Below are 15138 nucleotides of genomic sequence, written 5' to 3'. Positions count from 1 at the left end.
TCAGTGACAGGAATAAGAAGGTATTGAAGAAATGAGGGGAAGGAGAGAAGGGAGGTCATGGCAGATATTCCTGATCTTTACTCTGAAGAAGTCAATGAATTTTGGCCAGTCAGAAGAATGGCTAAATTAACACTGAACTGAAGACAGTGAATCCATCAGAGAGTCAGAATTGGGCTGCAGATGGCGGGGCTGTGGTAAGGACAGCAACATACCCAGATATTCACCGTGGGAATATAGTACACCCGGGAGATAGTACAAATGCTGACAGGGAATTGGGGATCCAAAGCTGTGAAGAATGGGGATAATGATACTTATCTGCCATTGTAAAATGTTTTGAGATCTGTGAATGGAAAAGCAGTATGTAAGAGTGAAGTAGTCTTATATCCATGGCACAAAGATGCTTTAGAAAATAGATGAATACATAAGAGGTAATTCATGAACAAATATAATGTTCATTCATTTTAATGTGTCTTGCCTGGAGATGGTTTAAAAAATAAAAGGAGGAAAAAACTTAAATAAACACACAAATAAATAAATAATGAATAAAAGCAAGAGAGAGTGGGATTTTCTCCACTATTTTGAAACAAACAAGATTTTTAAACAAATTCTTGATTTTTTTTTAAATTTTTAAATTTAATTTAAAATAAAATATTTCAATTAAAATGAAATTTGTGTGTGGAAAATGTCTATCAGAATTGCTCCAAAATTTTGATTGGCACTAGTTTTTACATTGACTTACTAGGATTGCATGGGGGAGTAAGTCAGTGCGGCCTTTGTCTCAGTACCTATTGCGACAGAATGAACATGTGTATTCATGCCATATGCACTATTGTAATAATCTTTGTACAAAATATGCCTTGTGGGATATCACTTGAAAACTAATAACTCACTTGTCCATAATATCATGGTGAAATATAAGTAGCAACATTATGTGTAAAGTTATGAAATTCCCCGTTTGATGTTAAAGGCTAATATTCAAACTCACATAGCTCTGATTAGGTAGAACTGGTCATGCCAGCCTGTCTTCAACAAACAGATGTGTGTTTACCTCTGTTTTCATATAATCTATAAACAGAGTCCCCAGATAGTGAGAGGGTGAAGAAATAAGACGAAGAAAATCTTCATTTACAGGTTAAAAGAACAGCATGAAGCCAGCTGGAAAGAATTTTTATCTCTGGGTTATTCGCAGGAAAATGCATTTCAAAGGGTGACTGAACTATAAAACTATGGGGCAGAAACAGCTCAAGTTATTTCTCCCTGTCCATCTCTCTCTTTTCACCTAAGAAGACAAAAGAAACAGCCATTGGACCCTTAGGAGAAGATTCTGACCTGAAACCTGATCAGCATTCTATTGAAAAATGGTGCTAATTATTTCATCTTGAATCCTGGCTAATGTGTTAAGTTTAGTACTAGGAAGTATTTTATCTTTATTTTTCTTATAACCATTTCTGACTTTAATGCCTTAATACTTGCACTCATATAAAACGTATCTCTTTATAGTTACATAAACTTGCTTTATTCTGTAAGCAAAACGAATCCAGTTTGGGTAATGCTGTGTGGGTAATGCTGTTTGAGGTGGCAGGCTGCTGTATCTTGATCTCCTGAGAGGGGCAACAGATCTAATATATTTAGACTATCCAGGAGAGGGCTGGACAGTGCAGAACACAGGTTTTGGGGAAAAATTCTGGGACTGGGATTGCATTGGGGTCACCCTGCATGTAGTAACCAAGGCTGCTGGAAGCCAGTGTGTGGCTGGTGTTTGCTGACAGGTAGCTGGGTTCAAAGTTGCTGGACCAGGGCTCTGACTTTGCACAGACATTGTGGGTGTGACCGACATGCTGGCAGGCTGATTGTGAGCAACCCAGGTTGGAAGCTACAACAGCAAAGCATTGTAAGGCACCCAAAGTTGCAGGGCAGGGATGACATAGCCCCTCACTTGGGTAGACTACACCCTAGAATGTCATACCTATATTATAGCTGCACCAGCTACTATATTTAAGGCTACATTTGTTTAAAAACTTTGTGTCACCCTAAGTACCTACACTGTGTAAATCTTTGCGAAGGAGTGTTTGTTTTGAGTTGCTTGAATACATATCACATACATTTTTGATATAAGTCTTATCTCAAAGTAAAACTCAGCAAAATAAAACCCAAAGAACACCATTTTTGTACTGTTTCAAATAAAAACATCATTCCTTTCCCTAAACCCATAGAATAGAAAGGGGACCACTCAAGACTTGGCCCAGGTTACTCAGAATGTTCCTGAATTCTGGTCCAAGTTTTAGGTGTGAAATATAACCTGTAACTAGGCAATGTGTATCACCATATCTTTTTCGATCTGTTCTTTCAATAGCATATGAAATGTGGAATAAATGAATTAAATGAAACAACTTGAGATAACAACTACATGTTTTTGTATTTTCTTGTGACAATAACAACTTCCATAAACATTTTGATAATACTTTAGTTGGGATTTTTTTGAATGGCAGGATAAAAAGCAAACAAATACAAACAAAGCAAGAGTTGTTCATCCTGGAAGCTTCTCAGCAACTATCTCTTCTGCCAAGACTCTCTCTGTGTTTCTCTCTCTCTTTCTTCTATGTAGCTCAAACTGTTCTCTAGCCTGCTTTTAAATGGTAATTTAAATGTCTTCCAGTAATTAGTACTGACATAACTTAGAGTAAGTAATCCTATTTTTCAGCAGTTAAATAAACATTAAGTAGTAATAAAAATTCCAGTAACATTTACCATTTGAAGGCAGTGATGTCATCGCTTCTTGAGGACTTTTTGACATACTTAATGACACGGTGTTTCTATGGTCTCCACTAAAAGTACTTTGTGGCGTTCAGTATCATTATGTTTAGGGCCTGATCCAATGCCCATTGAAGTCATTAAGACTTATTCTATTGACTTCAACTGGATTTGGACCAGGCCTTTAATTATTAAAATACCTTACATTTAGAGACCAGGCCCAGGTGGAATCACAAATCCAACAGTGTGTTCCCTTTCCCCAAATTAGTGTGGGGGCAGATGTGCAGATTTGAACCCCTACCTCCAAAACCATCCTGATGGTTTTGACTCAGGTCATATGTAAAGTAAAGACACCAGTATTTGGATCTGGTTCAGTCTCTCTAAAATGGGTGATCTGAGTAGAAATCTAGCAACAACAGCTTGCAAGATTTTGGAGCCTTTGAACAGAAGCCCTTCTGGCTTTGAACAGAACCCAGTTTGGGCATTCATTTGAACTCTGAATCCTAGCCCTTCTCCAGATCTGAACACCACCACCTTGGACCACCTTTATTTACACTTCATTGGTTAACTGGCAAGTTACAGCAAGTCTGAATAAACTGAGGGATAGTTTAAAAGATAGGAAGTATCAATTGATTCCAATTACCAAACATGTCTAATGAACTAATAATAAAATTTTCTAGCCAAATGACACTTGGGGCATATACTATCCTTACTCTTTGGTGGAAATGCCATTGATATATTACTTTTTAAAAATGGTCTTCTGATTTTAGTGACAGCCCTGGAGACTGAGACGATGCTACATACTCTCAGGAGAGGTAGAATATAGGCAGAAGCAGTGCAGACTTCCCTACACCACCACATCTATTGTCTTACCTTTGACTTGGAGGGGATCACTTTAGTTCACTCTCCATGCCCATTCAGTCCTCATCCTCCATGTTAAGACCGTGGATAAGGGTTCCAGTTAGTGCTCAAGCCTGTTTAGGTCAGGATACTGTTAGTTTGACTGCCTGAGCTGAGCATTATTGCATGAGAAAAATGGTGTTATCTCAATTTGGATATTATAGGTCAATACCAATGTTACCAGCTCTCACCAGTCTCATGATATTTTGTGTTGCTCTTAAAGCCCTCCTGGTTGGAAGGACTAGATTGTACCCTAAAGGCTCAGAAACCAGAAGACATCAAGAAACCAAAAGGTATTTTTAAAAAAATAATCTTATTATTGTTAAGACAATCTCATGCTCTTCTGAGTCCTGACTTACGATTTTTGAACTCTTGGGGTGGCAATAAAACAATACCAGGGCTCTGAATTGCACCTGGAAATAAAGCTGAAATCAGCACTGGTCATGGAGCAATGTTGTCTTAGCAGGTCATACCACAAAGCAAGCAAGATGTTTTTAGAGCATTTAAGGGGGGGAAGACTAAATTGTGAAGTTACTATATCAGTCTGAGAATTTCACAGACACTTCCTTCTTTACCATTGCACTTCACATCTATATGTTTTAGGTGCGGGGGAAAAGAACATGCTTTGAAATGATAGCAGCTGACTTATCTGAAATTAGGGTACTTTAAATTTTCACAGAAAGTTGCAGAAAATTTTCACTCTGTGAGCCAACCTTATCATTACAGGACACACAGCTTAGCAAGGAATAAAATTGTAGATTTGAGCAGCTGGAGTTCTAAAGAAACCAGTCTAGTAATATTTTCTCTGGTATTGCAGTTCACAAACTCCTTGTGGATTCTGCAATGCAAGCTCCTAGAGATTCTCCAATTGCTGATTTTGTCTTTTCTCATCAAAGCTTCTTTCTATCTGTAGCAGAACCTGCACATAGCATTCTTTTTAAACCTAATTTGCTCAACACCCCCTCCCCAATACTTAATGACTTGTCTGAACAAATGTAATTGACACATATACCAGAGAGAGAGCTAAAGAAGAAAGGGCTTACCCTGCATTTTCATTACAGCAATTAAAACCTGTTTTGTTGTCTAAACAATATAAAACTCTAAAGGATAGATAGTTCTGGGACTTTTAAAGCCAGAAGTTCATGTTGTTGTCAACTAGCAGCAACTTAGTAGTGCTTACTAGAGATAAGTCAGGGTTTGGATTAATTCAGTTTTCATGGCATCAAAAGCTCTTCTCTTGAGATCTTGGATCAAATTGGTGGAAACCTATTCAGTCAAGAGCAAGTACAAATAGACATGGTTGAGATTTTTTTCATAGGAATGATTTTCTGCTTAAAAATATGTTTTTCAGCAAATCTGAAATTTTCCATAAGAAAATTTCAGATTTGCTGAAAATGTTCAATTTTTCCTACAGATAAATCAGAATGGCAGCTCCCAACTACACAGGTCAAATTTTTTTGTCAATTTCACTTTCTGTCCGTGATGTTGTCAAAAGCTTTCCCAAAGCAGTGTGAGGTGGCGAGCCAGGGCACTCTGCCTCTCAGCTCTCGGAGCTGTGCGGGAAGGCTGAGCTTTCTGCCTCTATAGATGGGCAGCTGGGAAGCCAAAAAAAAAATCATTTAAGTTCTCCTGAAACAACAATTTTCCTTGAAATCCCTCCTCGCAAACAAACATCCTGGATCTGGATGAAAATTTTTCCAAAACCATGACATTTTTCACTGGAAGGTATTAGGGGGCTTATTCCTTCACCCACTTACTTCCCTGGTCCTTCTCGCATGAACAGAGAGCAACAATACCTGAAGTCCAAAGGTGTAAACAATTTGATGTTTATTGGGATGAACTTCCAGCAAGCATGATTCCAGTTTCATAGAATCATAGAATCATAGAATATCAGGGTTGGAAGGGACCCCAGAACGTCATCTAGTCCAACCCCCTGCTCAAAGCAGGACCAATTCCCAGTTAAATCATCCCAGCCAGGGCTTTGTCAAGCCTGACCTTAAAAACCTCTAAGGAAGGAGATTCTACCACCTCCCTAGGTAACGCATTCCAGTGTTTCACCACCCTCTTAGTGAAAAAGTTTTTCCTTCCTTAGTATCCTCCTTCCCCGCTGTGACACCACAGAGCCTTACACCTGTGTCCCTGTTCCCATTCCTGCCCTTAGCCAAACATGATTCCAATTTCCTTACCCTCATTACCTGTTCCCATCTCCCCCACCCACACACCCACCCCCCACTTCCTGATTGACTGCAGACTATATAGTAAAACTTGAGTTCTGTTTAGCTATACCTTGACCAATCATTTTCCTGAAATTTAACTAACCAATCCTAACATATTGTAACATGATAATGTACCAATTATATCCCACCACCTTAATTAGTTTACACCCAGCAAAATTAATTATACAGCAGACAGGAACAAACACAGAACCAGACAGAGATTATACAGACAAACAATAGTAAAGTGGGAACTATAATGACAAAACAATACAAAATTGAGGATTTCACATCCCAGCTATTGATAAGTGAGTTCTTGCCAGACAGGATGCTATCAAGCTAAGTTTCCTTTTACATTTTCTAGGCACTTCCCTTTCTCTGGAGGTGATAGGCATTATCAGAACAGGGTTGTATTCCTAACAGCCCAATAGCACCTTCTTTCAATGTGACTAGTTTGGAATGTGAGGATGTGACTCGTCGCTTCCCAGCTTATGGCTGTGTTGCCGGCACCTAGTGCCGAGAGGCTAAACAACAGCTGAAATTGAGTCGCTACCCGGTGTGCTACACCCAACAATCACAACGGGGTGGAGAAGCAGAAACGTTTATTTGCAGCTGCAAAAAGGTACAGGGAGAATAAAATCTCAAATCCTGCACACAGAGCAGCAAGTTACACAGGCTTTTATACATCCTTTTTCCCAACATACTTATCCAATAGCAAGCTGCCCTAAGTATCCATATAGCCAGCCAATCCAGTTCCCAGCTAGTGCCCTTGTTCTCTGTATCATTTCTTAAACCAGACATAAAGCTGCTTTATTCAGCATTGTTCTTCCATACCTGCCCTGTTTGGCCTCGCTTAGTTTCAGGCAGTCTGACTCTGCAGCATATTGTTGCAGATTCTCAGCATAACTGCTGTGTGTGCCTCCAGGCGGAGGGGCCAAGGACACTTGGGCCTAGTACGCAGAGCTGCTGCGAGAGCCTCCAGGCGGGAGGGGGGGCCAAGGACACTTGGGCCTAGTGCGAGGGGGCTTCATTGACACTCGTGGTCTTCCACCCCCTCAAGTTACCTAGTGGCCATGCCCCAGTGTCCCCAACAGCTGCCTCTGTTGCTTAGCCAAAGGCCTTAGCCTAAGAACAGGGTCTCAGACTGTCACAGTAAGAGAAGGACCTTACACTGGCAGACAGTGATTTTGATTCTTTCTTTTATACCTCTAACTAGCCAAGTGATAAGAATACACCTAAATTCTTAAAGTACAGGCCTTTGCAGACAGGCCTGAATATCTATATCCTAACAGAAGGGATTTGCATTTTTTGGCCAGCTTTAAATACAAATTCAACTACTGTGCTCCTGGGGCTAGTGTCCACCACAACACTGCCACTGCATCTTCATGGTCACAAAATGGCTGCACCTGTACAGTAAGATCTTCAGGAGGCTGCTTAATAAGGGCTGATTATTCCCCTTACTACTTAAGAAGAATCTTCTGGAGGTCAAGATGTGTCTGTTCCTTCTACTGCATAGTACAGCAGGAGCTGAGAAACACCCCTGGCTATGCAGGGGCTAACAGACTCCATATAATCTTTCTAGCATTAGCTATAGAATCTTCCTGAACAGGTTCCTAATAACAGCATGTGGGTGATTATGGGGGATGTGCAATGAGAGCCATTTAGTCCCAACTGCAGAACAAGAGGGTACAAAGGGCCTCCTCCTGCAGACATCAAAGGGAAGTCAGGAGGGAGGTTGCCCACAGCCTAATAAGAAGGAGGAAGCTGAACAGATTGTTGCGGGGAGGGAGGGAGCAAAATCTCTTTTGGAGATTAAGATCCATTGAGATTGAATGTATAGATTCATTGCCAAACCCTCTGTGTATGAATGTACAGGGTTCACTTTGCAGACCAAAACTTGCACCAGTCACAAAGGCTGAGCTAATGTTTCTATGTTCAGGGTTTATTAATTCAGTCATAAATTTGCTCCAGTTGAAACTTGGAGTCCCAGCCCAGGAATCAACATTTGCACAAAACAGGAGGGTGGAAGGGGGAGAGGGAACATGGCACTTTGTAAAGGCAAACAGGCAGTTGATTGCATTACTATTACCTAAGACAGAGACAGGATCTTTGTTCAGGGCACTCTAGCTGTTAGTGATGACAATTGTAGTAGGGGACATATTGAACTCTGAGCGCAGTGCAGACAAGTGTAATAAATACGGGGTGAAGAATCGTATGTTGTGGCTGATCATTTCTAAGAAACCTTCCAAAAATTTCAGACATGTGTAGTTTTTTTCACAGAAACAGATGTTTAATAGGATGTCAGGTATGCCTTTGATACTTAGTACGAAATGGTAAAGATATTCATATTGTGCACAAACAGTAAATACAAACACTGAAATCTGTAATGCTAATTCACTCAGCACTGTTTTTAGTGCTACTGCTATGCTTCTTTCTAAATACATGCATATTAAAAGTAAATAAGGTTCCATCTTCTGACCCGCTTGTTGGCATTGTGCACTTAATGAGTATTAATGAGACTACTTGATGTGTGCATTGCCACCTCACCAAAGCACATTATAATGGATAGAAGGGAAAGAAAACTTCAGCAAAATATGGCTGCCATCAGAATGGGTATTTTTAAAACCTGTTCAGTAAAGATTACATCTCTTGCGTTAATTTTGTTTAAAAAGATAAAAGTTAAACTCTGTGATTATTGGGCAATGCACACTGTTGATGGGTCAACTACTTCAGCTAACATAAGCTTTATCTCTCAAATTGCACCTGAATTGAATCATTTTAAGTCAAAATATTTTGTTAGATTCCCCCCCGCCTCCGCCCATTTCTATGTCCCTAAGTGCAACCATGCTTCTCCAAGGACCAGATATAAAAGTGCCAAAATAACACATGAGAGGCTGTTCTTAGGACAGATTATTTCTGTCCTCAAGCAGAAGTGCCAGAAATCATCAGGAAAATCTATTTGTAGGAGTATCTCAGCCCATTTTTGCAGGCCAAAGGGTTCAGGATAATTGAGATCAGGCCACTTTATGCAGCTGAATTGTGATGCATTTATCTGGACACCATTTGAAGTTGTCCCAGCCATAAGTATGTTGTAAGGGCCCAATTGCATAAATTCTTATTAACATGAGTAAGGAATGGTCATGTGAATAAGGGTTGCAGGATCAGGCCCTAAACCAATGAGAGCAGAAGAAAAAATATCAGTTAAAAGAGCCTGAAGATTTTTACCTTCCTACTCATCTTCCACTTAAATTGACATCTGGAAAGTCCCAAGAATTGGAAAAAGTTATGGATATGACTGAGGGGACTTGATTGTTTTTACCAGAATAGGAGTAGCTCCACTGCGATCTGCAGAGATACGCTGGTGTAGAGTTGGTGAAAGTGGAGTGAGCATTGGTTCCCAGGACTCTACTGCACAGAAGAGTAGTAAACTGATAAAAATATCAAAATAATATCAAAATAAAGTTTTACATTTCTAAATCATGTCTCCTACATATGTCAATGCCCTTCAATTAGCTTTAAAGTCTTCAAATTAACAGCATTTGTTCCCTACTGGCATTAAAATCTTGTTTTGCGAGTGGATTTTTTTGTGTTTTACAGACTGGGACTGATTCTGATCCCACCAGTGTAAAAGCATAACTCAGCTGAGGCTATGGGAGTCACACCGGTGTGAAACAGGAGTAAGAACATTAAGAATCTGGACCCTTGTATTCAAATAAAAATGGGAATTAACATTTTTGTTAAACCACTATTCTACGTAAAATCCAGTATACAAAGGCAGACGTTCGGAAGTGGTTGTACTTTTATATAATGTACTGTTGCTAAAGATGATTAGTTAGCAACTGTGCATCTTTATCAAAGAAAGCAGTATATAGTAATTGTCTGACACCCAAGTGATAGCTATAATTCTGTGAAACTTTGGAATATACACTCTCTTTCTTATGCCTCTCTACTCTATGCTGAACATAGGATTTTCACCAATGCCTCTCATCATTGCTGGTTTCCTGCTGTAGTCTTAGTTTCTTCCAATGTCATTTTGATAGATTTTAGTTCTGCTTCTATTGTGCATATCCATGCTATCCTTGGTCTACTGTGTCAACTCTTCCCTTAGGGAATCCAGTCTTATGCCTCTCTTGCTATGTTATTTGGGTCTTTCCTCTATGTATGTCATAGCCATCTCCATTTGTGTTCTGTAATTTCTTGCTGTATCAGTTTCTGTTTTGTCCTCCTCAAGAATTCTTCATTTGTGATTTTTTTCCGGCCATCTGAAATTGAAGGTTTGTCTAAGGCAGCTGTTTATGAAAACATGGAGTTTAGATAATAAGTTCCTAATGAGGCTCCACATTTCAGTTCCATATAGTTAAGACCAACTTTACAACGGTGTTAAATACTCAAAGATTAGTTTGGAAAGCAAAGTTTCTGTATCTCCAGATTGGCTTTAAATTTACAAAGGCATGTCTGGCTTTTGCTATTCTGGCTTCAATGTCTTTATCTGTTCCACCTGTTGTGCTTACACGGTGCCAAGATATGTGAAGTATAGGACCACTTCTGTGTGAGTCCCAGAAATGTAATTGGTGCCACAAGAACTCCTCGTTGTTTTGCTGATATAGACTAACACAGCTACCCCTCTGAAACCTTTCTGCATGACGATTCTCATAGTTTTAGTTTTCTATGTGTTGATTTTCAACCCTAATAATTGTGCATAGGCCTGGAGATCATTTGTTTTGGCTTGCATGACAGTATGGCTATGGAATAGCTGATGTCATCTGCAAAGTCAAGTTCTTCTGTGTGAAAGTCCATTGTATGCTCCTTAGTTGTTGTATGGTTTTCTCATTACCCAATCCATTATCAGTAAAAAAAGATCATGGGTGACATAATAGTACACTAGGGTCACCTAAATGTAGGAAGCTATCTGTCAACTGGTATGAAATCTCAGCTGCATTTTAAATGACAGAAGCCACAGGCTACACATTGGATCAAATGTTCCTGCTATACACAGTGCATTTCTATGAGCCACTAACTTTCTCATATCATTTACATATAATATTTATTTAACTTTTTTTCAATCCTCTCTCTCGTCTGCCACGGCCAATGGCGACATAAGCTTGATTTATGATATCATGTATATCTTGAATGCTAACAAAGTACACCAATTGTTCATCTGGTCAATGCATCTCAGTAGTTTATTCTATGTCACCATACTGTGGGATCTCATTTCTGAAATAAATGTTATTTTAATTAAACTATATTTTGCTATCAGAGTGAAAAAAGATACTCAGAAACAGATTACTTTTATGAAAATTTGGTCATTTCCATATGAAAGTACTTGTTAGTTATACATGGGGAACAATCATTCCAGATAATATTAACACAACCTAGGCCTCAGTCTTCCAAACACTTATATATGTGCTTAACTTTATGTGTGGGAATAGTCCCACTGTAGTCAAAAGGGACTACTCACATGATTACCTTTAAGCATGTGCTTAAATGTTAGTATGACTGGTAGTTGTATCTGCAGTATGGAGGTCATTCAAAATGACAAAACCTGCTGTTTTATTCGATTGGGTTGTGAATATGTCTCTAACCACTCTGTCATCTGAAGGCTTATATGGAGTGTTCATATTCTGCTAAGGTATAGGCCTAATATAAATATTTAATATACATAACAACTACATTAAAGGTCCTTATTAAGATTATAAAGTCAAAACATTCCAAAAGGTGCAAAATGTCAGAATGGAAGTTGCCTGTGCAACCTTAATTTGGCCACTTTTGTGCATATGCATTATGATACATTCTTTAATTACAGGATCACATACTATTGGAATGAGAGTTACTTGATAATGCACAGACTGTGATAATAAACAAAACTGGTTGTTAAAAAAGTGAAAATTCTTGCTACATTTGCCATTTTGTTTAGCTTATATAAACTTGGCCACATTATTTGCATATTTGGTTAAAGATTTAAGTGCTTAATTTTAGGCACCCATATCTAAAACTCCTGGCCTAAGTAGCTTGCATACAGCAAACTTGTCTCAACCAGGATTAGAAACCAGATTGCCTAACTACTAAAGCCATGATTAGCATCATTATCCCAATTCTGTAGAAGAAAAAAATCTAAGGTTGAACTATTTGCCTAGACAGACACTCTAATCCAATGAATTATTTTATAACTATTGTTTGCAAAGTATTATGTAAATTCAAAGTATTATTTAAAGTCATTCAGTAGTAAAAGTGGAATAGAACTCAGGCTATCAGCCATGATCTTAATCAACTTGAGTATCAGATTTTATAAACCAGCAACCCCAATACCTCTTTTCAAAATTCACAAGGGAGAATTTTCAAGCAACATGTTTTTTTGAGATTTCACAGAAACAGCCTTTAAAAATATTTTTTCAAGAAATGTAGTAAAATTTCTCCAACTGTTTGGATATTTCATAGATTGGAAAATTAGCAAATTCCATACCAAAGAAATTGTGATGAATATTTTGCCTAGTCTTCTGATGTAGCAGGTATGTCTTGGGGAAAGGTCGTATACCCGGATTGTGAGTCACCTAGTTATTGTTGCCTGCCAACATTGGCATTTAGAGCTATGGGCAGCTGAATGTAAAATGTTTTTCAACAACCAGTCTGCAAAACCGGTGCCGGTCCCTGAGATCTCCCTGACACAGTTTAGGAAGGCAGCAAGCTGGTCCCTGGTATAAAAAAGCACAGTGTTAAGGCATCCCTATCCAGCTCTAAAATGTATGCTTGGGGTTGAATCACCCACCAGATGATCCAAGAATATGGGAGGTGTAAAGGTGTTATAAACCTACTGTTTTCCTGCTTTGAGCATTGCACCAAGCACTGGCCTGATGCAGTGAATGACCTAGACTCACTAGCTTAACTCTTGTCACTTATAACGTAACAGCTCTAAACTGGAAGCTGAAAACTTAATGGTTACTTCTCTTCTGCCTGTGATGCTGAGAATATCCTATATGGGGGTGGGGGAATCTAGTGTTTGGATGGCATAGAAAAAATTATAAAACTGCAGTACCATTCAATAAACAAATAATTGCACCTGACTAGAAGCAAAGACTGAAATAAGATGGTAGTCCCTGATTCAGACAAAACTCCTCTTGAGTTCACTCGCAGTTTTGCCTGAGTCAAGGCTGAAGGACTGGACCTTTTATTTGTATTCACATCAGCCCTGATCCAGCAAAGAACTTAAGTATATGGAAAAACTTTCAAGAACACAAGAAGTCACTTTAAAATTAACAGTAATACTCAGGTGCTCAAAAGTATGTACAACATGCTTAAGTGCTTTGCATAGGCAGGGCCATAGAAACCAAATCTATAACCCAGTTCTGCTCAGGTCAAATCACTCAGCACCTTTAATAGGAGATTTGGGAATGCACCACATTCTGGATCCAGCCTTTGATCTTTAGTTGTTTGCAGACATAAAACTAGAAATGAATGGAAGCATCTAGAAAAAAAAAGATCTTTTTGAAAAGTTCGTGTTTCATGATCATGCCTGGCTAGTTCAGGTAGTTGCCTACAAAACTAAATGTTACTGTGCTGTGGGGTGATGCTGGAGAGTGGACTGGGTTAATTTTAGAAACCAAAATAAATAAATTAAAACATGAGATGCTAATTATTATTTATGACAGAACAACAGGAAAATGCATGAGAATAGGGAAGATCTCTGAAGAACAAAATGTGTCCCTTTGCTTCAGAAGCCACTCTTTTTGACGTAATACACAATGTAGTACACAATGTAATACAATACATACAATAATACATACAATACAATGTACAATACATACAATGTATTGTATGTAATACATTGTATAGTGTATTACATTGTATTACACAATGTAATACACAATGTGCCACTCTTCCAGGGCTTCCACACCTCTAGCAATTCTCCATACTTCTTACAACTCTTCTTCCACAGCCCTCAATTCAGGGCTTCTGCAAGAGGGCTCCCCACAATGTTCCATTCACCTGTGTGTGGTACCCCTACTGAGCACCTTCTCTTGGAAACCTCCCTCTGGAATCAATGCTCTTTTTCCTGGCCTTGGCTTGCCCTGACTGAGCTGGTTCTCTCCCTTTTCCTAAGGGACCTCTGTAAGAGCCTGCTTCTCAGCAGGGTCCCCCAGGTGTCAAGGTCTGGCCAGTTCTTTCCCAACAGCTTGCATATGCATCCCTCAACAGCTCTCATCAGTTCTCTCTCTGCATTGGCTCTCTGCTCCCGCAACGTTCAACTTCTGTTCTATCATGCAGCTCTCTGCAAGCAACCCCCACCAACTCTCTGCTGCTCCTTCTGACTGCCTTCCTCCCTTTCTCACCTGCTGCCTAGTACTTTATAGAGTCTAAGTACACTCTATCAGGAGGCAACTAACTAATCAAAGGTGAACTGGACCTATTCCCTCTTAAAGGGGCTAGTCACCCTATGATACTACTACATATGTTCCTCTGTTCAGGGTTTGACACTTTGGAATAGCTGTCTAGGTTGATCTGGAAAGCTAAAATATTAAATTAGATTATTGATGGTTAATTATTAATTAATTATTCATTACTAATTGTTATTATTATTATTATTGTTGTTGCTGTTTGTTTGTTTATTGCTATTTAGCACTGAAAGCGTTCAAGGGGCCTTCTTAAAAGACCTATATGGCCCAGATCCACAAAAGTATTTAGGCTCCTAACTTCCATAGATTTCAATGGAAGTTAGAAGCCCAACTGCCTTTGAGGATCTGGGCCAAAGTCCCTATCCAAAAGAATAAGTTATTGGAAAGCTGTAGACTCGGTCTTAATGAATGTTGGGAAATGGGTAGGGATATAACAGTGAGAGAGATCCCAGATCTGCTGTGTAGCGTAAGACAGTGCTCCTGCTGCTGGTGGTCTAGAATAGGACCCATTAAACAAGTAGATCCCTGAGCTGAGGCTTCCAAGAAGACTTGGGAGGAAGCACCCCCTCCACTCACCTGATTCAAAGGGGGAAGCTGCTCACACCTGTGAGGGAAAACTGTGGCCCAGCAGGTGATGAAAGGTTGGTTGGAGCCATGGTTTGTTTTGGACATTTGTTACCCCAGAAAGATGGAGCTTCCTTAATTTAGTCAGTGAGCTAAACTAACTGATCCAACTATGAGACATAAACTATCCAGGAGGAGGAGGGCAAATTGAGGCAACAGACACATGATGCTGGATGAGGTAAACCACAGAGAACAAAGTACACAGGGTGATTTAATGTGGAAGCTAAGCATCTGCCTTGATAGTGAATGAAAGTTATATATAC

This window comes from Lepidochelys kempii, chromosome 3 (genome assembly GCF_965140265.1).
Source record: "Lepidochelys kempii isolate rLepKem1 chromosome 3, rLepKem1.hap2, whole genome shotgun sequence".
Classification (NCBI taxonomy): domain Eukaryota; kingdom Metazoa; phylum Chordata; order Testudines; family Cheloniidae; genus Lepidochelys; species Lepidochelys kempii.
Note: the sequence above shows the minus strand (reverse complement) of the source record.